General features: G+C 37.4%; 1 long non-coding RNA gene across 1 annotated transcript in view; it reads right to left on the reverse strand.

The window, feature by feature from the left end:
* Positions 1 to 4,111: 4,111 nt before the first annotated feature.
* The window catches only part of LOC141570552 (uncharacterized), a 30,175-nt gene continuing 11,605 nt past the window's right edge, over positions 4,112 to 22,681 (reverse strand). Inside the window, exons 2-4 of the long non-coding RNA XR_012494671.1 lie at positions 13,185 to 13,321; positions 12,070 to 12,170; positions 4,112 to 5,259 (exon numbers count right to left, since the gene is read on the reverse strand). This is a non-coding gene — a long non-coding RNA (uncharacterized LOC141570552). The remainder of the gene's footprint in view (positions 5,260 to 12,069; positions 12,171 to 13,184; positions 13,322 to 22,681) is intronic.

Here is a 22,681-nt window from a genome sequence, read left to right on the forward strand (position 1 = left end):
ATTAAAACACTCTGTGAACCCTTCAGAGACGCAAACTTTGTGATTTCAACATATTATCATTATGCAACTTTATTTAGTAACTCAGCGAGGGACCAGGAACACTTGTGGACTACATAATTGACATAATTTGGTCTGTGTTTGCAGCATTAGCAAACACATCATATGAAATTGGGTGGTGCCCAGGTGGGCATGTAGGCTACATGGCAGAATGCTTTGCAATTCACCACGGCTCAAGGCAGCACACAGTTTCTGTTTGCTCTAGCTCCTCTGGCCATTTCCGGGATCCCTCCATCCAGAGACTGGCTCTAGCAATAGGTAATGGAATCACTGAAAGCTGTCAGTTGTGAAATTGTGTGTTCATAAAACGCACAGAAGCCATGTGTTCAGTTAAGATCTCACATTGTTCTCAATGACTCCATAATTTTCAGGCTTCAGTTTAAGAAATGAAATTTTGTTCTCCCTACTGCTGTAAATGAAAAGTTGGGGAGTACCACGACTTCTTATCAACCCAACTTGACTCAATAGTTAGCGATTTAAGACTTGGCTGTTGGTGACACTGCTGCTCCCAACGCCCCAAAGCAATGTTTTCATTTACATTTGGTACAAAGCAACCTTAGTGTTGGGCAGCTTGAGAATGGAGCATGTGCCATTCTCCATGCAAGCTATATAAAAATTATTGTGATGCACTTTGAATTCCAATTCGAATCACTGAGATTTATGTACATATTTTATGACACATCTTCTCGTTTAAATTGGGTTCAGTCTTCACTTTTAGAAGTCCTGAAGATAATGGTGTCCATTGGTACAGGCGACCAGAAGGATTTTTCTGACGCCAGATACAAACAACTATGGACTTATTATCTAATTCATGTGCTATTGTTTAAACATTGATCTGAGGACAAATAAATTAACAATGATAGTCATATAGTCCTGTGAGGAGACCCTGCATTCATTTATTCAACAGAATGCCTGTATGTGATAGCAGCACTTTTGGACACTGAAGATAGAGAAGTGAACATAATAGAAGGGATATTGTCTTCAAGAATTTCCAGACTAAATTACTAACTTAAGAAAAAGAAATAAACAAGACCATTTCATATCATGTTAAAGGTTACTTAAAAATGTGATAATCACAATGTGATACCACTTCACACCTATTAGGATAGCTATTATAATTTTTAAAAAAAGAAAAATCAGTGTAGGCAAGAATGTGGAGAAATTGGAACCCTCTGCATTTCTGATGAGAATATAATCAATATGTGCATCACATCACCTTCAAAAATCTGAATTCCAAAGCATATCTTTGGGATAAGAAATTTGGGATAAGAATTTTGGACCTCTACTTTGCTGATATTCCATTGGCCAGAACTTAGTCATGGGTCCACTATTAGCTGCAGGGGTGCCTGGGAAATGTAGCCTCAATCTGGGTAGCCATGTGCCCAGCAAAAATTCTATTACGATAGAATAGGGAAGATTAGACATCAGCACCCAGCCAATAGTCTCTGACACAATTTCATTTTTTCCCTCAAAGCTTTATCCTAAAGCACCCACCAGATCCTCTGGATAGGACTGGAATAAACAGGAATTATCCCTTTCGTCCTCTGTAAGTAACCTGGACTGACTTCAAATGGCCCTGTTCTGGCTTAAGACTCACACATGGCTGGTGACTCTTATTCCTACGGAATGCTACCTTGGCTGCTTAGACAAATCTACAGTTCATAATTCTTCCTCCTGTAGAACCACCTCAACCTCACGGATGTTTCCTAGTCTTCTAGGAAATTCAAGTCTAGATGATTGGTTCCACCTGGCCAATGTCCCTACAAGCTGGGACCCTCATCTGGATGGTTACTGTCTCTCCAACCTTTCCTGGCAGGAGAGGGGGGCCATCTCCAGAAGAATGTTCAATGAACAACTTCCAAAAAGGAATTTCCAGATTCAAACATTATCTGTCTGAATTCATCCAGCTCCATCAAATGCAAATTCTATTTCTCTCAAAAAAATTATTCAAATTCAACAAATTCACCTCTGGCATAGAGATAGCATTGTGTTCTAGGAACCATGGAGTATATAAGATGAGTGTTTGTCTTCTCTGCTCATTGTTATTGGACACAAAAGGAGGAATTTGGGGTGATGTTGAAAGAAAAAGACAATTTAAAAGTAGATTTTTTTATTTTCAACTCAGAGGCTAAAGAACATATTTTAAGAAAATGGATGTGGATAGTATTTGGTAATAACTCAAACCTAGTCATTGGCAAAATCCAATTTTTCGTCTCGTATAAATGAAATGCACGATGAGCATGAAAGAGATAGTCACAAATAATAACAAAACAAGATTCAGCCCCTGGAGTGGGTGCAGTAAACTGTAAATAGACCAATGTTTTATAGTTGTATGAGAGTTGCCTACTTGGCTTCTGGAATCCTACTTTATTTTATGCATTCCTTGTTGAGTCCTGTAAAAATGTGCTTTAGAATGTCCAATAGTTAAATCATTGAACAGAGATGCCAAACTTTAAGTATTCCATGGGTTCTTTTTTAACTTTTTAAATGGCTATTTGTACAACTGTTCCAAGTAAGTTTAAATAGATAAATATACTGGGAAGTGTCACTATTCTTCAGCCTAAAAGCTAAGTGTAACATAAATGGAAAAATAGACTGTACTTTGTGCATTTCATACATTTTAATAGCGAGTTACTATTGATTGCTGTGCTTTTTGCAAGTAAGGGAAAAATTCACACATCACATTGTATATTTCGGTGCAGTGGAAAGTTATTTTGATCACACCTTACAAATGATCCATACTGATATTAAGTTTACAGTGTTGGGAGGAGGAGAAAGGAGTGAAGTTCATTTGAATTTAGAAAGTCTCTAAATGATAATTGAATCACAAGTCTGGATTATAATTCTAGAAGCAACACTTGACTTGGTCAAAATCACTGTTATGAAGAGATACAATTTTTACACAGTACTTCACATTGATTAAGTAATGTGTGAAAATGGAAAAAAAAGTATTTGAATCTTAATCACAGTCATTTGCATGAAATAAAAGTCTGTGTCAGGGGAATACACATTATAATAACTCCTGGGTGTTTTGGTTGCATCAGTGAGCAAAGAAGTTGTATGCATTTTTTTTCTGCGCTGATATACAAGAATTCCTTTTATATTTATTGTATCTTTGATTGTACGAAAATTCAGCAATACAGGATTTTGGCTGGTGAGAAAAGACAACTGATTAACTACCTTAACAATGGCTGTAATTAAAACAGATGTTTGATAATGCATGTGCCTGAATTAAACTGGGAACATTCAAAGAGAGAAAAGAGAAATAGGAATTTGATATGAACCTCATTCTCAGTCAGGCTCTCCATTGGATGGAAAGGTAATAATAAATGGGAAATAAACTTCAGAAAATTCTGCCAGTCTCTTCTAAATATTCTACCCTCTCCCCCCTGCTGTTATATGTTTGGGATGCTTGAAATATAAAAAACTGAGCTTCTTGCTTATGTATTCCCCCACCCCAGTCATATTTGGAACTGGTCTGCAAATCTGCAGTTCCCATTTTTCTGCACTGGTGTATATTAATACTTCCAATTTCACCGTCCTGTTGGGAATCTTCAGATTCCAAAGTACTTAGACTCTCTCCTGTCCTCTTCAGACCCCCGAATAATCAAAATCACTTTTGAATAACTTGAAATCTCTTACTCAGGTTTATATGCATTTCTTACGACGTTGAGTTAAATTTGTTTCTTGTTTTGATTATCTCCTAGTTTGAGGCCAACATAATTTGGGAATAGAGGAGATTTCAGTTTCTGAAGCTTTTTGACTTCCCAATTTTGTAGAGGAGAGAATCCTAAATAAAACAAGAGTATTTTGATACCTGAAGATGTTAAAAATTCCAAAAGACAGTATTTTCAAAATGTATAATTTTAATTGTTCGACCCAGGTCCGAAGAAGAGAGTGGCAAGGAAAATCTCTGCCAGATATGGACCACATTAAGAGAGAAATGTGGAGCAGAGATAGCATGGTGATGGAGGCAGTAGTATATTTCATTAGAACTTGAATAATAGTAAAAACAATAATTATAATAAAAATAATAATGTTAAAAACATAAATATATTTATCTGATTAAACTGAGTAAAAAAACCAGCAAAAAAAACACACAAAAAAAACCCCAAGTACCATAACAGAAAACAATTGAGCTCAATCTCACATGTAAGGGAGAAACGAACACTCCAAACAGATTATGACATCCATAAAGCATCAGAATCAGTGTGCTGAGACTAGTGCCTTGAAGTTATTACACAGTGCTCCACAAATGCAAGCTTTCTTTTTCAACCATGGCATTTTTTCCACCTCAGAATTTAAGAGTTTGCTTTGATTCTTTCTTTTTTTATCTCCTAGCAGATCACAGGCAGTCCACAGTATCTATTGAAAGGAAAGAAGCCCTCTTTCCAACATCATAAAACCCACTTCTTTCTTTAAAAAAACACCACTCATGTTTGCACCCCTTCCATCATACAGTCTCCATCACCAGCCTAGTTAGGCCCTTGCCCTTCCAAACGTAACCTCCCTCCTCTTCACCTCCCCAGAAGCCTTCCCTTCTCCAAGGCTACTTCAGATTCCATCGACTGCAAGAGGCTTCCATCCATTAGTCCAAGATTTCTAATCACTCCAGGCCATAGTGGTTTCTTCCTTTTCTGTGCTCCTATTGTCTCCACGGACAATATTCCCTCCTTCAGCACAAAATTGTTCTTTATATTCGTTAGTAGTGTTTCTCCCTCCCCAGGGGTAAGGTCCTTGAAAATAGGAACAACATCTTATATCCCCTTCTTTCTTCCCAACTTCCTTCCCTCTTTCCTTCAATAAATATGTATTTAGTGCCTATTCTGTGGCAAAAAGATCACTTCCTGGATTTCTCCTACAGCATTTGGCATCATTGCGCCGTGAAGTAGAGTAGGCATAAAGTACTATGAATATTGTTTGATCAAGTTTATTGAGCAACTCCTATCACCCTAGATGATTCAATATTACTCATCTGCCCCTTCCTCCTAGCATATATTTAACCCATTCTTTTCAACAAAAGATGGGACCTTCAATTTCACCATTAAGCCCACTCAGTTGTTTCTGATAGAGGGAAACAGAGAGATTCATGCCAAAGCAGCAAAAGACTGTTTGTGAAACCTGTTTCTGGCCCCAGTTCCACCTCACCTCATGCGTACTCTTGCTCAAATTCCTTGACTTCTTTGTGCCATCACGTCCTTCCTATAAAAGAAAGATAATACCATATTCCATGCCACCCCCAACACTTCCTAGTGTGAGGGTTAATAGGATAATGACTGTAAAACACTTTAAGCTCATCCCAAGAAAGGTGCCACACTGTATAAAAATGTAAAGAGTTATTATACAACTAATCAGATTCAAACTACAGGTTGCAAATGGACCTGCAGAGTGTTGAAATGAAGCCTTAATGAGCGATGCTAATGCTTACCTTGCCCCGCAGGCCCGGCAGCTTTTCTAGAACTTTCTCATACATGAATTAACTTCAGAAAATACATTTTAAATGCATCCTTTAAGGGGGGGGGGGGCTGCAGAACAAAGATGAACTTATACAGCCAGGATTCAGATCCCTAATATTTGCTCCCAATTGAGGAGGCACAGTTTTTGACATTACATAGAACCTGCAAGAACGTTGTCTCTGCAGGGATGGCAGAAGAGGAGCATTTCCAGCCTCCAGACTGGAAGTTCTGTAAGGACAGGAACTGATTTCTTGTTCATAGTGATAGAGTGAGCACCTCAAATAACGCCTGGCACACAGCAGAGTAGAGCTTGATAAGCATTGTATGTTTGCTTTATTGAATGAATGAGTCTCGCTTTCTAGCCCCTAACAGGAGAAAGGGAGCTAAAATAATTGGGTACCAGCAAGCCCAGCACTCATTTATTTGAAGAAGGTGCTGAGGAAGCATACCACCCACTAGGCTGGCTGTGTGACTGGCACAGTATGTGGGCACCGCCACTGGTTGCTCAAGCCCACAGGGCTAGGTGCCAGAGCAAAGACCATTTTAATCCCACATTGTGCTGGAATGTGCAACCTTGGGCATACCAGGTATGATATAATAAGAGACACACAAGGACATTGGGCATAGAGTTACTGTGTGGAGCTAAGTGTTATTAATGTTTCAACATGATAAGAACCTGGGTCATATATGCTACCAAAGGAAGCTGGTTAGCCTAAATTCATGTCGACTCAGAGCAGTCCCGCAGGAAAGAAGGAATAGGATTCTGACAAAGCTTTCCTCCCCACTAAAAGTTCAAAATTATGATGCTGATCTGATAAACCAGAGTATCTGACTAAGACCACGTTGCAAGAACAGAGGGACTCCTAAAAGGAAACTCACTGCATGGGAGAAGTTAGGGTGCCTGGTAACCAGAGTTAACGCCAGGGCTAGGATCAGCAAAATTGGGCTGATTTCAGGCACAGGGTGTGGCAGATGCTAGGAACGCACCCCAACACAGCACTGTGCATGGAAATCTGGAGGCTTAGAAATTAAAAAAACTGGAACTACAGTAAGCTAAAATCTAGGATGTGGTGTTGTTGAAAGCCTTCACGGAGGGTAACAAGGAGGAAAGGAATGTCCTCCCTTACAAGGGATGAAACTGTTTGGCATTTATGATTCAGTAGAGGACTGTGTGGGCGCCCGCAGGTGTGGAGAGAATAAGAGGAGGAAAGCAAGGGTTGGGAGGATAATCGCAGACGTAATTATATATGTGGCAAATGAAGCCCATTTGGACAGATATTTTTATTTAAAAAAGAAAGAAAAGGAAGGAGAGAAGGAGGGAGGGAGGGAGGGAGGGAGGGAGGGAGGGAGGGAGGGAGGGAGGGAGGAAAGAAAGAAGGCAGGCCTGATCTAGCTTTAGAAAACTGAAGGAAATGTCTAAGGCAAGGTCTTCACACAACAATAAGTGTGTGGTTCACCCTGCAGTAGGGAGAAAAGTCCAAGTACAGATTAAAGACAGAAGAGGACATTTCTCCAATTCAGTGAAGAGGCTGGGCATAAAATACCATATTATCAACAAAAATACTCAAGGGTATATATACATAAGAGAGAGTGAGAGAAGAAAGTTTTCCTGCTTTAGCTGTTCAGGACCCCATGCCACCTCACCATTCCCTATAGGTGGTTGGGAAAGAAAAGAACAAGAAGCTTCAGGGCATTATATCCCAACCTTCCAGCTAATTTTCCAAGGGAGAAGTATTAAAAAAAAAAAAGAAGAAGAAAAAAAAAGCAAGCCTAAGTAAATAGGAAGAAAAATAAAAATTAAAAAAAAAATCCATCCACACAATTTTGGGGCAAATCACAGGCCAGAATATAAAACTGCCATGGGTTAAAGATCAGTAACCAGGGGCAAAAAAAGCTATGTGATCTATGTGATAATTATTGTATAGGATTGTATAGGAAGCAGGGAGTGAGGGAGGGAAGGAAGGGTGGGAGGGAAGGGAGGGAGGGAGGGAAGCGAGGGAAGTGAAGGAGGAAGAAAGAGAGAAAGGAAGGAAGAAAAGGAGGAAGGGAGAGAGGGACTACTAAAAACAAAGAAAAGACACCATTGAAAGAGCAACAAGCAGGAGAAAATTTGATAAAATAAGTGCTGCATACTTAGACATAATTAAAGAGAACATGGATTCTATGAGAGATGCTATTAAAGATAAGAGAATCAGCAAATGATGAAATTTAAAGGAAGCTGGCAGAGGTAAAGGAGAAAAATAATTTTATCTAGAAACACCAAGGAGCAAAATTAGCTGTGCAGAAAACTGAGTCAATGATCTGGTTGATAGACTTGAGAAAATCACATTGAATGAACAGGAACAGGGAAAGAAAATCTAAAATTATTACAGAGAAGTTAGTAGATGTGGAAAATAGCCAAGTTGTTACAAAATATAGGTAATTGTTCTCCCTGAAGGAGAGAAAAAAACAGATATTCAAAGATATAATAGAAGAAAAATTTTCTGAAGTCACAGAAGAGCTGAATCTTCAGAGTAATACAATTAATATACTATAATTAATCCAAGACATTTCCTGCTGAAATTACTGAACTTCAGGAATAGAAAAAGAATCCTAACATCGAGGCTGATGAAGTAAATCAAAGGAGGGAACTAGCAGGCTGGCCTCATACTGCTGGGTAGCAACATTTAAGGCCAGGGGACAGGAAAGCAATGATTGAAGCATTTTCAGAGGAAAATTGTGTGGCCCAGACAAGTTGTTTTTCTGCATGTAAAGATAACAATAAAATTCTCAAATATGTAAATATTCAAAAGACACTATCTACAATTCCTCCCTGAAAAAAATATATTTGATAAATATAATCTATCCAATCAAAACTTAAGTAAAAATAAACAACTAGGAGATAGAGAAGCTTGGGAATATAAGGATTCCAGGTAAATGAATGTAATCATTTAATTAAGTCTGAATAATGGCTGCTTATTACACCTATGCAATTATAAAATATAAAGTAGATCTTTAAAATCTTGAAATAAAAGTTAAATAATTTTAAAATAAAATATTTTTTAAATATGTTAAAAGTTAAATATTTTTAAAATATGTTATTTTAAAAATAACATAATGGACTCAACATTCCATAGTTATTAATGAAAATTAGCTAGCGGGAAAGAGAAACTACAAGAGATGTAAAGTGAGCAAATTTCCTCCTCGTCAACCAAGAGTTAGTTAATAGCAATTTTAATTTTTGAAATTGATAATTGAGAAATATAGGCTTATGTATATATATTATTTAAAGTTATAAAATTCACCAGAATGAAAAACATATATCTTTAATAATATAATGCTGGCAGGGCTGGTAGGAGGAAAGGGAGGGTTAAGGGCAGTGAAAACAAAGATTATTTATGGGAGAAGATATTTTATCCAGAATATCCAAGACTTCACCTATTCTAGATTGATGACATTTAACATATTTAAATTCCAAAAGAGCTAAATAAGCAAAGAAGAAATTTTAATATATAAATATGGTATGTAATATAGAAAAAAGCAAGTTAAGAAATTAATGATCTTTAAAAATATGTATATTTTGAATATCACTTTTTATTATAAATAATGTAAATATATCATGCCAAACAATTGAATATTGAATTGTCTCTCATAATTTTGCATCAGTTAAAAATATCCACACTTACCTGAAAGCAGAAAAGCTAGCATTATGTAAAATCTTAAGTATTTAGTAATATAAACACAATGAATACATTTTACTTAAATTTTTGTGTGAAATGCATACCTATTTCCTTAAAAATGCAGGGAAAGAGGAAGGGGCATCACACAAGAATGTAAATATGTGAAAATTATATTCAAGAAATCCTGTTGATCTTCATATAGTGGCAAAATCAGTAGTTATCAGGATAAGTTGTAACAATTTTGCAAACCAGAAAATAGAATGAAGTAATAAGTGCTTTTGGAAAGAGGTGTCTACTTGCCCTTGCTGATCTTTTCCTTCTCAGATTTCTCTCCATGTGTAAAGAGAGAGCATTTCCTTCTTAGCAACAAATCACTATTTTCTTCATGAAATTTACGAAATATTTTACAACATGAAATAACTTCTAAAAATGGTTTCTCATCCATTATAACCTCATATCTTGCACGTGTTGTTTGGATTGGGCTACCATGACAGTGCAGACTTACAGAACAATTCTGAAGTTTGGATGTTTCCAATGTTTAGGCTTCTAGATAAGCAATCTCTACTGTGACAAAAACAAAACAAAAAAAAAAAAAAACAGTAACGAAGAAGGCAAAAAGAAACTATTAAACTCATAAAACATAGCATCTGAAGACTGACCTAAGGCCAAACATATACACTATAACAATAAATGTAAATGGTATGAGCACCTGAAAAATATCTAAGCAAGAAAGTGTAAAATACTAAACAATACTATGATCTTATGCTAATAAATTTGAAAACCTGGGTAATAAAACCATTCCCTAAAAATATATAAATCTACAAAACTTCAGATTTCATTTTTCTACAAAGTGATATGAAGCCTATTTTGCTGCGAAAAAGTGGTTAAGGAAGTGGGACTTCAAGGTCAGGACCAGATGGCTTTCCATGTAGTGATGGAATTGTGGGCATTTAATTGTATCAGAGCTTAAGGAAAGATGTCTTTTCACAAAGCTGGCACACTAATGATACCAAAGGATTGCAAAAATGGCAGAGAAAGAAAAACTACAGACTAATCTCATTTATGAATGAGATGCAAAATACCAAATAAAATATTAGCATATTCTACTATTTGAATAGTATAATAAAATAAGAGCATATTATTAACAAGTCGGGGTGGGGGGTGATTCCAGACTTCTGAATATAGTTCAGTAATAATTTATTAAGAAACCTTATCGTATAAATAGGTCAGAGAATTAGAACCACATAATTATTTCAATATTTGCCACACAACCCCCCCAAAAAGAAAAAAAAACTTGACTTTTTAAAAGATCTTAATGTAGAATATTGTAGTAATAGGATATAACTTTGTAAGCCATATATTTTAAAAAGATATACATATTTTGTGCTTCACAAACTAACAGCCAGCATAATACTTACTGGTAAAAACCTAGAAGTAGTGTCATTCAAGTCAGGAACAAGACAAGGGTACTTGTTATCATCACAATTATTTAATGATTGTTCTTGAAGCACTCACCAATGTAATTAGATGGGAGAATGAGATAAGAAGCATAAATATTGGGTAGGAAGAGGCAGAAGTATCATTATTTGCCGATTATAAAGATTATAGTCTTGAAAACCCAAGTGAGGCAACTGAAAAACTATTAGAAACATGAAAGAATTCAGTAGATTATTTATATAAAGTACAAATATGCAAATATAATAATTTTCTTACTTGCCTGCAATAACTAGTTAGAAACTATGACAGATAAAGTAATTTTTCATTCACAAAATAAAAATTAACAAGAAATGTTTGCTTTATATTAAGAGAATTATAAAACTTTACAGAAAGACATTGTAAATATGGAAAGAAAAATTATGTTAAAATGTTAATACAGACTAAGCTATAAATACAATGCAAAAACATCAAATTCCTAGCAGGTCTTTTTTTGAGAAACTTGGTAAAAGTGACTCTAAAATTATTTGTGGAATTAGCATGTGAGAATAACCAAAACAGAGCTGAAAAATAAGAATTAGAAAATTAATTTTATTGTGTATTAATTGTATTTGTAATATATTAGTTGGTAGCATATTAATCATTTTTATTAATTTTTAATTAGGAATAAAAAGAGTGCTGTACTGATCCAGCAATAGATACATCAAAGAAACAGAACAGAAAACCCGGAAATAGATCCAAATTTACAAGGAAACTCAATACATCAGAAAGATGATTTTCTCCTGGTTGGCAAAAGATAACTCTTTTAATAAATTATACTAAAGCATCAGCTCAGGCCAAATATCTAGGTGTGATTCTGATGCTCTCTTTCCCTCACTACCATCCTCTTTATCTGTCTGTGAGTCCTACTGGCTTTACCTTCAAAATGCACCTGAGTCTGTCCCTTCTCACTACATCCACATCTATCGGCACCCTCACCTCTTGTCTGCATTTCTATAGCTCCTAACATCTTCTGGTTTCTCTCTTGCATTCCAACAACATTCTCCACACTGCAGTCAGGGTGGTCTTTTAAAAATGTAAATCAAATGATGTCACTTCCTTCCTCAAGACCTCTCCATAGCTTCCATCCCATTTAAGAGAATCCCCAACTCCTTGCAAGTAGCAGAACGCCCCCTACATGCCTGGCCCCTGCTGAGCTCTCCAACCTCAGTACTGCCCCCTCACTCATGCTCCAGACACTCTAGCCTTCTAGACCACATTAAATTTTTCCTTCTCCAAGAGTGGCTCGTCCCTTAGATCTTTTCAGATGGCTCACCCTTCACATCCTGTAAGTTTTCCTGTACAAATGTCCACTCCACAAGGAGGCCAGGCTTTACCATCCTATCTATCATACTCTCTTCCCATAACCCTCTGTTTTATCTTCATTGCCCTTGTCAATCCCTAAAATTGTTACATAAACTAACCTTGTTTATCATCTGTGTCTCCCACTAGATTATAAGCTTCATGCGGGCAGAGACTTCACCTGTTGTGCTCACCACCATAACTTCAGTGCATAGCGTGGTACCTGGAACATTACCAGTTATTCGTAATAATAAGTATTATTATTGCTAATTAAGTAACTTAATAAGTATTGAGTCAATGAATTGCGGTGGAAATTGAGTAAAGGGGATGGAATTGAGTTATTTAGGAGGTAGAATTAATAGGACTCTGAGATTTAATCAATGGAGGGATGCAATTCTGTTTCTGGACCAGGGAACTAAAAAGATATTGCACCATTCCTACACTGAGAAACTGAGGGTGAGAAGGTAGATTCATGAGGAATGTGTTGAGTTCATTTTGGGGTATGAGGTGGTTATGAGATATTCATATGGAGATCTCCTGAGGGCAACTGGTAATACTGGTTCACAGTTCAGGAAATTAGAAATGGTTTAGGGTTCATCATTTTTCAAAAACATCTATTGAACTTTTTAAGAGAGAGAAAGGAAAGACTTGCAAAACAAAACAAAAATGGGTGAAGATATCATCAAAAATGCAATTCTCAAGTTACATTCGCTATTTTGCCACAATGGATAAATTTTCCCTAGTGTCAAATTTTCTTCTGCCATGGATAACTAAAATGACTTACCAAATGTAAGTAAGATTTATTTTCTTAACTCTGAAAAGACCGTGAAAATATATCTCAGTAGGGAGAAGAGTCTATGACAGAAGTTAGAACTCTAAATTTAATGATAAAGGATATAATACAGTTGAGCGATCAAAGAGCAGCTGTTGAATAACTAATGCTATTTTTGTCTCTCTCAGTAGCAAATATGTATAAGGTATCCACCTCTGTAAATACCTATGGTAGCTGCAACCAGTCAATAGGGGCCCTGCCCTTCATGGACGCTGACCATCCAGTGGGAAAGATGGGTTAAGCTGTTAGATTTGACTGTTTTGCCTGTTTAGTCATTAGAGGTATTTTAAATGGCTAATTCTTTACCAGTTTGATGATGAGTATGGCACATGAAGCATAGTTTTAGTAAAAGAGCCCAACTACTCTTTATGAAGGGCAATTGCCTCAGACGAGGTACATACTCACCTCTTAAGTTTGAGCCCAGAGCAGCTGCTTCTTCAGTCTTGTCAGCCTCTCATGGGAGCCCAGACATTCTGCCTCAGTGGCTCTCCAGATCATCTGTTTATGGTTTTTTGCTTTACTTTTATCATACATGTAATACTCTGTAGAAACATTTTAAAATGCAGATAACCATTTCTTAAATTTATCTGAATATACCCAGAGGTCATCATTATTAAAATTTTGGCAAATGTCTTTCCAGACAATTATATCCACACATACAATACATATGTTTGCAGTAGGATCAAATTTTACATACTGTTTTATTCCTTAACAATAAAGCATAAGCACCTCCCTATGTGAATATACAGAACATTTCGCATTATTGCTTTAAATGGCTACAGCAGGCAATTGATAGATGTCCCAACAATTATTGAGCCAATTCTCTATTGTTGGATATTTAATTTATTTTATGTGATTTGTTATTACATCTTCTGTGGTAAACCCCCTTTACACTGAGTTTTGCCCACTTATCCAAACATACTTTCAGAAAGAATTTTTAGAAGTGAAAGTGTAGGTTAAAGAAGATGCATATTTTAAGGCTTTTGCTCCGTATTGTCCTATGTCACTGTGCTGAGCTCTTGACTGCTCTTCCTGATCTTGGTTGCATCGGGCCCATTAGAGAGCTTCACCCTAGTTTCTCTGCCAATGGCTTATTAACCCAAAAAACAATAGATATGGATGCATCTTAAGGGCAACCAATGAATGCCTAGCAGGTAATCAGTGAAGGTTTTCTTTTTTAAAAATCTTTCAGGAAATGGAAGGATAACGTCAGTATCAACCTTCCAAATTGTTCATTTCGTTTTTTCTCCTAGAGACCTAGAAATTGTTCTCCTCGCTTCTCTAATGTCCCATCTCCTGCTGGAAGAACTAAATATTGTTTAACCAAACTATCGTATTTCTCCGACTCTAAATTTCTCCGACTCTAAATTCCAGTGGCTGCTTCCTGCTGTCCTGTTTTCCACTCCGTACTATCATTGCTGCTCTGACTCCTGATCCAGTGGACTTTGATCTGCTTAGCGCGAGCTTCAGAAATCACTTGCAGGTGGTTCTGCCCAAAGGAAACTGGTCCCCCAAACCAGAAACAGTCACATCAGAGCAAAATTTTAGCAAGTTTTCAAAAATCTTTGAAGAGTAAAGACAATGGTTAAGGTAGAGAAGAAGGTAGAAGGATATCAAAGGGTGACAGCTTGTAAGACATGAGTGTAAGAACAATTCTTTCCTGTCCCTTGCAGTTTTAAAAATATGCTACATTTAAGTGCCCATATCATTCATGATTGTTCTATCAATAATAATAATAGTAGTAGCTAATATTTATTGAGTGCCTACTTTGAGCTAGGAATTATTCTAAGCATTTTAATATATCTTTATCTACACACACACACACACACACACACACACACACACACTACTATTATTGTCCCCAGGTAGGAAACAAGCCACACACAGTTTAAGTAATTTGCCCTAGAACGCATAGCTAGTAAGTAAGAAAACTAGACTGAAAGTGAAGGTCTCAACACACACCCTTGCAGCCACTTGACACCCCCGCCCAAAAAACAGGTTAAAAATTTTAAATCGTATTTGTATGGTTTGGGTGAAGTATTTAGGAAAGAGGCAAGATCAATGTTTTCTCTATTTGAAGTAATTAAATAAATATTCTTAATTTATTCAAAAGTATTTAAGGAACACATATTAAGTTGGAACTATCATGCCTAAAACTGTAAGAAAGGCAGACGAGAAGGCATTGAATCCATGTAGCAGATGTCTGTGGGGCCAGTTCTATCTTCCCGGCAGTCTGCTGGGCTCAGGGGATACATTGTGCTCTCCCTTTCCAGTTTACAGAGAAGACCACGGACAAGTAAATATTGTAGGGTGTGTAGTACTCCCACAGGGGGCCGGTTTATAATTCCACATTAAGAAGTGAGATTATTGAGTGAATTGTAATAACTATCATCGGGAGGGGAGAAAAGATGGGTGTTATTATTCAAAGAAGCGTGAGATGACTTATATAGATACAATGTAAATAGTTCATACCAGGTGAGATTTGGGGCTCTAAATTGGAGCTGTTGATGAGTATTCTATTTCTTCAAAGGATCGTCATATTTTAGGAGCCAGTGGAACAAATGAGAATGATACACTAACCTTGCAGTAGTGTGCAGAAGGGATTCAGTGGAAGGCTAGAGGTTAAGAGGGTCTATGAAGATAGGCCAGACATGAGCCATAGATAGAGAAAGTAGCAACAGGAATGGAAAGGGAGAGGAGATTAAAAGAACATTGAGAAGAAAGGCATAGAAACTCTTGTAGAATTGCAGTGGAAAAGCAGAGGATTTGGAATCAACCAGCATCAGATGTGCCATTTATTAGTTCTGTGACTTTAGGCAAGGCCCTTTGCTTTTCATCTATAAAATGGGTATAATAATATCAACATCACAGGTATTATTTTCATAAGGATCCAATGAGGCAATAGTAGCTATGATTATTATGGATGACTGTCTTCAAACCCCCTCTGTTGCCCTCTATCTTCTCACCCCAGCTCTTATTGTCAACATTCAAGGCATCTTTAGGGGAAAAAAGCCATAAATAATGAAATTTGTAAAGGGATAAAGGAGGTCTCTGATTTCCCATGAATTGGGTTTGATGAGCACCCAAAACTATCACTTCTCACTAATTCTGAACCAACTAGAAAGAAATAAAATAGTAAAGCAAATAAAGACCAAATGTCACCTTTATCACTGGCAAAGCTGATTTTGGAGAATATGGCTTTTTCTGCAGACCATCCTTTCTAATACAGAACACAGAGATAAACAGACCTCTACCCTACCCCCACCCACAGTCACAGGCCATGCTGGACAACCAAAGGTCTTACCCATGTTATATATAATCCAGAATGAAGGATGGAAGAGTTCTGTGTCAGGCAGCTGACACTTGAGAGAAAGGGAGGGTTTCACAGATTCACTAATCAACCATCACTCTGCGTCCGTGCGTGAGAATGCAGGAGACCCAGAGTATTACACTACTGCAGTTCCGTCCACATAGAAGGACGCAGCTGGCTGAGTAGGGAATAGTGACTCCTGTTTAGCATCCAGCCCTATCCTGCTCTCTTGTTCATCTTCTTTTACTCCACCTCTCACCTTCTCACTTGGCTCTCAGTGCCTTATTAGCAGTAAGCGATAGCTGCTTCCTTCCCTGGGGAGTTGGACCCTTAAAAGGAATTCAAAACCTTTCAATGAGAGGAATAAATGTCCTGTGGCAGAATTCAGAGTGGCAATTTGTGCCATTAAAAAAATCCTTTGTAGGACTCCTGAAAACAACGCTATCTTGGGTGGCAATCTACTGGCCAATGCTACCAAGATGTTTCACTTTATCAACCCAGGGCCTGCTATAGAGTATTTGTCAACTTTTCTGGCATATACAAAGCTCTCCCTTTTAGGGAGACATATGACTCTGCTGGGGCTAGCTCTTCTAGAAGCACAAAATTTTGCACAATGAAAATATAGCTGGGCAACCTAAGAAGAAAAATGAGACATGCATGTAGTTTGACTAACTAAGTGCCTCAATTTACACTATTACCTGACTCCCACCCTGGTTTTTTCCTAATCCTCTTTGAACAGCTTTCATGTAGGAGGAAAGCCCTTGGCTTTCGACCAGAAGGTCTGGTTCTACCACTTTCTAGCTGTAGGAATGTAAACACATGGTAACTTCTTTGCATCTCCATTTCCACATTTAAAAATGGGGCTTTACAACCAAGATGCTCGTCCATAGGTGAATGGATAAACAAAGTGTCAGTTACCCAGAAAATAGGGTATTATTCCGTTATAAAAATAAGTGAGCTATCAACCTTTGAAATGACGTGAAGGAAACTGAGATGCATATTGCTAGGTAAAAGCTACATATAGTAGTGATTCCAACTAAATGACATTCTGGAAAAGACAAAACTACAGAGACAGTGAAAAAAAGAAATCAGTTGACAGAGAGAAGGGAGTGAGAAAGGGATGAATAAATGGAGCACAGGGGATTTTCAGGGCAATAAACTACTCCGTATGACACTGCAGTAGTAGATACATGACATTATGTATTTGTCAAATCTTACAGAACTATACAACACAAAGACTGAACCCTAATGTAAACAATGGGCTTTAGTTAATGTATCAGTAATGGTTCATCAATTGTAACAAATGTACCATGCTAATAATGCAAGAGGTTAATAATAAGGGATGCAGGGGTGGGGGGGGAGTGGGGGGAGGGGGGCTAGGTAATATGGGAACTGTGGGAACTCTGTATTGTATGCACAATTTTTCAGTCACCCTAAAACTTCTCTAATACACAAAGTCTATTAAAAATTTTTAATGGGGCTTTAACATCCGCCTCCCAAAGAAGATGATGCTCATGAGCATGCCTGACACCTAGAAACTCCTCTTTCGTGTTCAGCCTGTCAAACGCCCGTGGCTCCAGCTGGCCCCCCTTCTCCTTCCTAATATCTTAAGTAAGTTTAGTTTCCTGGTAGTGATCACACCTAGAACTCTTCACTTTCAATGTCTGGATGCCGTGTTCAATGCCCCCATAAATCTAGCTGGTTTTCAAAATGAATATGTCACAGTTGTTTTGTTCCCATTCTGCCACTCTTTTCTTGCCTTTTCTTAACCAGTAGTTCTCACATTAGGAATCCTTACGGCAGCGGTGGTGTGGTGGTGAAGAGCATGGGTGTAGGAGCCAGACCACCGGTGCACCTATCCCAGGTCCACCATCTACCAAGGGACTGGGTGACCTGGGGCAAGTTGTCAGAGTTCTCTGCCTCTGTTTCCTCATATCCACATTGAGAGTGATAAAAAAAGAATATCTCCTTTACATGTTTTTTTGAGATGATTAAATGAGGTGACCTGAATAAAGCACTCAGAAAAGTGACTAACACATAGTAAAAAATTTATGTTATTTTCCTAAGTGACCATTTACATGCTGCAGATTTTTTCTTTATGTCCATTGGGTTTCTTCACCTGGCTTTGCCCACAGGTACACCTATGCCATTGTGAAAGAGGTGTGTTCTTCCACCCACTTCCTGGGTAAAGCCTAGAATTTTGTCAAGCAGACAGTGAAGAAGTTCGTACTTTTTGCCTGAGTCCATCAGATTCCTGTTTGACTGGCCCAGTGACCAGGTCTTCTCTTAGGATCAGCTCTGGATCCTCACCGTCCCCTCACCAGTTCTGCATTTTCAGCATCTCATTAGGTAATGCAATGCCCTAATGCATTTTGGAAGTGTGCTTAGGTTTACTTTTTCAGGACGGAAATAAAGATCTTCCAGATGGAATGTGGAATTGCATCCCCCTTCCACCTCCACCCCTTGTGTACAGCCCCTGAGCCCTCCTGAATCGAATGGTACTCCCACCTTCAGGGAGTGAGCTACATGAGAAAATGCTGCTCATTAGACTGACATTCAGTACATCTCGATCAGCAGCTTCTTCTGGGACTCAGACCAGTGTTGGTGATGCAGACAGCCAGATATTTAGTCACATCAAAGCAATGTGCTAATTGCAGATGCTTCTTTTCTGTTTAATGTTTCATGTGCAAACTTAGGTGGTTGATTTAACTTGCTCATGGTTCCTGTTTTATCTCATTAGCTATCTATAAAGGAAAGGAAATCATGTGAAATCTAGACAGAGGACATTAATTATGTGGAAAACTTTATAACTTGTATGTAAGTGTGAGTATGAAAGAAATTATTTAAATCACTACGACTTTCCTAACATTTTATGTATATGAGAACGCGTATATACATACATGTTAACCTACAGAAGTGTCCCATATATGAATTTTGTATCTGTGCATGTCAATTACAATATATGCAGTCAACATATAATTGTCAATAAAATGTACACATGCTTTATTTTAGCACAGATAATCATTGATCAGTTAAACTAGGAGTTCTAGAGTATCAGGTTATCCTCATGTTTTCCTCTCTTATCTTTAGTACATTGTCAACCATAATTCTAGCAGAGATTAAATTCTGCTCCAACTATCTTCCTTCAACTATGTTTCTGGTCAAACCTTTATTTCCATAGACTCTAACTAACCTTTAAGTTAGTATAAGTACACAATTGACTATTTCAATGTGAGACAAAAGCAGCCTTATCATATTTGAGATTTAAAAAAAAGTCATCATAAAATTTCTGGAGAAAAAATATGCCGCAATATCTCTACTTTAAACATTGCTCTGGTGAAGGATGTTGATGGCTAAGGCTGTGCATGCGTGGGGACGATGGGTATGTGGGAACTCCCCATACTTTCAGCTCATTTGCTGGGAACCTAAAACTTTCTAAAAAGTAAAGTCTAGTTAACAGAAAAAACAAAACAAAAACAAATAAACAAAACCAGAAAAATGCTCTGTGACATTAGTATCCAAAATAATAATAATAACCATGTGTTTGGTGTAGTCAACCAGGGTCTTGCCTAGGTTTCGCCTGTAATAAGGACAAATACTTGTACTGTTTCTCCTGCCAGGCCACCAGCATATAGATATCATGATAGCCAATAACGACTCCTTAGGGGATGCGTATCGTGTCACTGAGTATCATTCGAATTCACAGAGCTTTACCAAGCACATCAGCCCCTGAGGATTATCAAGGAAGGAATTCTTTGTTTAAATGCTCCCCACTATTTTACATGCTAGAGTATAGCAATCTTTATATCATATTGATTTTTTTTTAAGTCTCTGAAAATAAATGAAGACAAATACAGACAGGAGCCCCATGAAACTGTTCTCCCACTGTCTATCTTCCACTCCAGCACCAACTGAGTGAGTTATTTCCACCAACTCCCAGGACCTGGTGTTGTAACCCCAGGCTTGTGTGTGGATGCGAGTCTTTATCTTAGAAATGGGCTCAGCACTATCTGGGAATTAGTGATGCCCTGGTCCAGTTGGGTAGACCTTCTCTACTTCATCTTGCCAAAAGAAGTAAGGCAGAGTGCACATATTAATATAAGAGAGACTAGCATAAGCATTCTACGTGCTTCTATCTTACAATAAATGTTTATCATGCAACTAAACGTGGTTCCCTTTCGGAAATCAATGTACCCTTGGAAGCCACTCTTTGATGAAGCCAGCTGCTGATCCTTAGATAGCATAAAGCAGTATAAAGTAAGTGATGCTCCAACCCATGTAATTATAGAACATCTTAAAGTAAAAACTTATAGTAACTACTAGTATTTTTTTTTTTTTTCCAATCAGAAAAAAATCTACTCCCCAGAGTATAAAGGTAATGGCTACAGTAGAAGGTTGATTTTGGGGCGGAGTTTTACTTTCCACCCAAGGGACAAGCGTTAGTTCCCACAACATCCTCCAAGCAATCACTTTTGTTCAGGGCCCACAAAATGTCACTATTCCAACTGTACTGTACTTAGCAGAGCAGGTTTTGAAGATCCTAACCTCTTTTAAGAGGAAAGTAATTTCTTAAATGCTCTGTAGCTACATAACTCTCCCAGCCATTTTCTGCACCACGATTTTTCTCATTTTGCTTCCTTTGTGTTCCATTCAAGGTTTTCCTGCACTGAGACAATCTTTTGCATGTTTTTTTCTTCTGCCTGCATCAAAGTTAGGACTTTGTTAGGGATGCTTTGCTATCGGCATCTGTTACCTCTTTTTCTTAGGGACTAAGGAGGAGGCTGCTGTGTGGCTGAAAAAGACTCTCATTCAGTTTGGAATTGCCTCCCTTTGCTTTCCTGTCACACTGTCAAGCTCAATCAGAAGGCAATGAAAGTGATACAGAGGCAAGGCTTTGCTGGCGAGACTTAGAACAAAGACAGCTCCATAGCCTAGTACAGATTTCACATCCAATTTAACTCTTTGGAAAAGGATTTCAGGAAATACATAGTCAAGAGTGGAAAAAATGGAGTTGGGTCTACTATAAAGGCTAAAAGTATTATCCTGGCTTAGATAAGCTACAAAGATAGGTTGATACTATTTTCTACCATAAACCACATTAGCCGGCATTACACGTTGAGCTTTCTTTACTCGTTAAGTTGCAGGAGATTTGAGAGGAACTTAGCAGCTACATAAAATGACTCTTTCATGATTCTAGCTTCACCAGTCATTTTAGTTGTACAAGGTGCATGAATAGCAAGGGCCTAAATCATGTTGTTTAACAAATCTGGTATTAGAGGGTTAGTCTCAGTTTACTTATTAAGAATTTAGTTGAGAAAAGGATTTTAGGACTCAGTTCTTTGTGTAGATGACAATGAACAGGCCAATACTTGTATTTTGGGGGGGAAACATACGTCAGCTACACATGTTTTAAACTGTGCTATTGGGCCTATAACTAATGTTTTGCATTGAATATATTTTTCCACAGGGAACAAACTGTAATGAAGAAAATTCATTGAGAAGGACATGGGTCAATGGTGACTTCAGTGGCCTCTGCCATGACTTCCTTTCCGAAGCATAGTTTCCAGTTACTCTTTGTCTTATAAGAGACTTGGTTTAATTCTCTGAATTTTTCAAATTTAAGTCATGACAAAAAAGAACCATCATTAGATTCGTGATTTGATTTTAATAATGGCCTTCATTTTCTCTGGGTGGATTTGAAGCATGCTGAAAACTGGTTCGCACAACACACACCAATTGTGAATTTTAAACATTCTATACAGCAGCAGCAACACTAATGCAATAGTGAAGAGAACCTCCTACAGTTTAAATGAACTATTTTTATAAACTATTCTTAAATACTGTTACGGTTATAGATGTCATTGTCAAAATGCCAATGTTTGTTATTTAGGCAATGATATGTGTGTTTTTTTCATGTTTACATACTTTTATTGAAAATAAAAAAATTTAAATAACTTCATATATATATGTATGTGTATTTTCTTCATTACAGTTTGTTCCCCGTGGAAAAATATACATATATACACACACACACACACACACACACACACACACACACTCAGAGAGATTGAAATTAGTTGACAGGCACAATTGCATTTAAGAGGAGCACATTTCAAATAACTGGTACTACATCATCATATTAAAGAAGATACCTCTTTGGAAAATTTTCCGTGAATAAGAGATGATTATAAGCAAGCATATGATAGACACCAACATTTCATCTCTGCATGCAATTATGAAACAAATTAGAAATGCTATTATGTTTGGTGCTCCATAATTAAGTAAGCAATTTAAAAAAAAAACTAGTTCATTAACAAATTGTTATAGCTAGGCCGACAAGTGCCCAATGAGGTCACAGTCACGGCCACTGCCCGAGATGATGACTAAGTCTTCCAAAGAGCAAAAATCCCAACTCACGTCAATAGCTCCATTCTAACATAAATAGCAATTTGGGGTGGAGAAACTGAAATCAATATTGTAGGCAAGAGGAAGAGGAGTTACCTATGCCATTGGTTAGAGTATGGTTCGATGCTGAAATGAAATTTTTATTCAAAAATGAAAATTAAATCTTTTGATACATAATATTGCTGAG

The sequence above is a fragment of the Rhinolophus sinicus genome, linkage group LG03 (assembly GCF_036562045.2).
Source record: "Rhinolophus sinicus isolate RSC01 linkage group LG03, ASM3656204v1, whole genome shotgun sequence".
Taxonomy (NCBI): domain Eukaryota; kingdom Metazoa; phylum Chordata; class Mammalia; order Chiroptera; family Rhinolophidae; genus Rhinolophus; species Rhinolophus sinicus.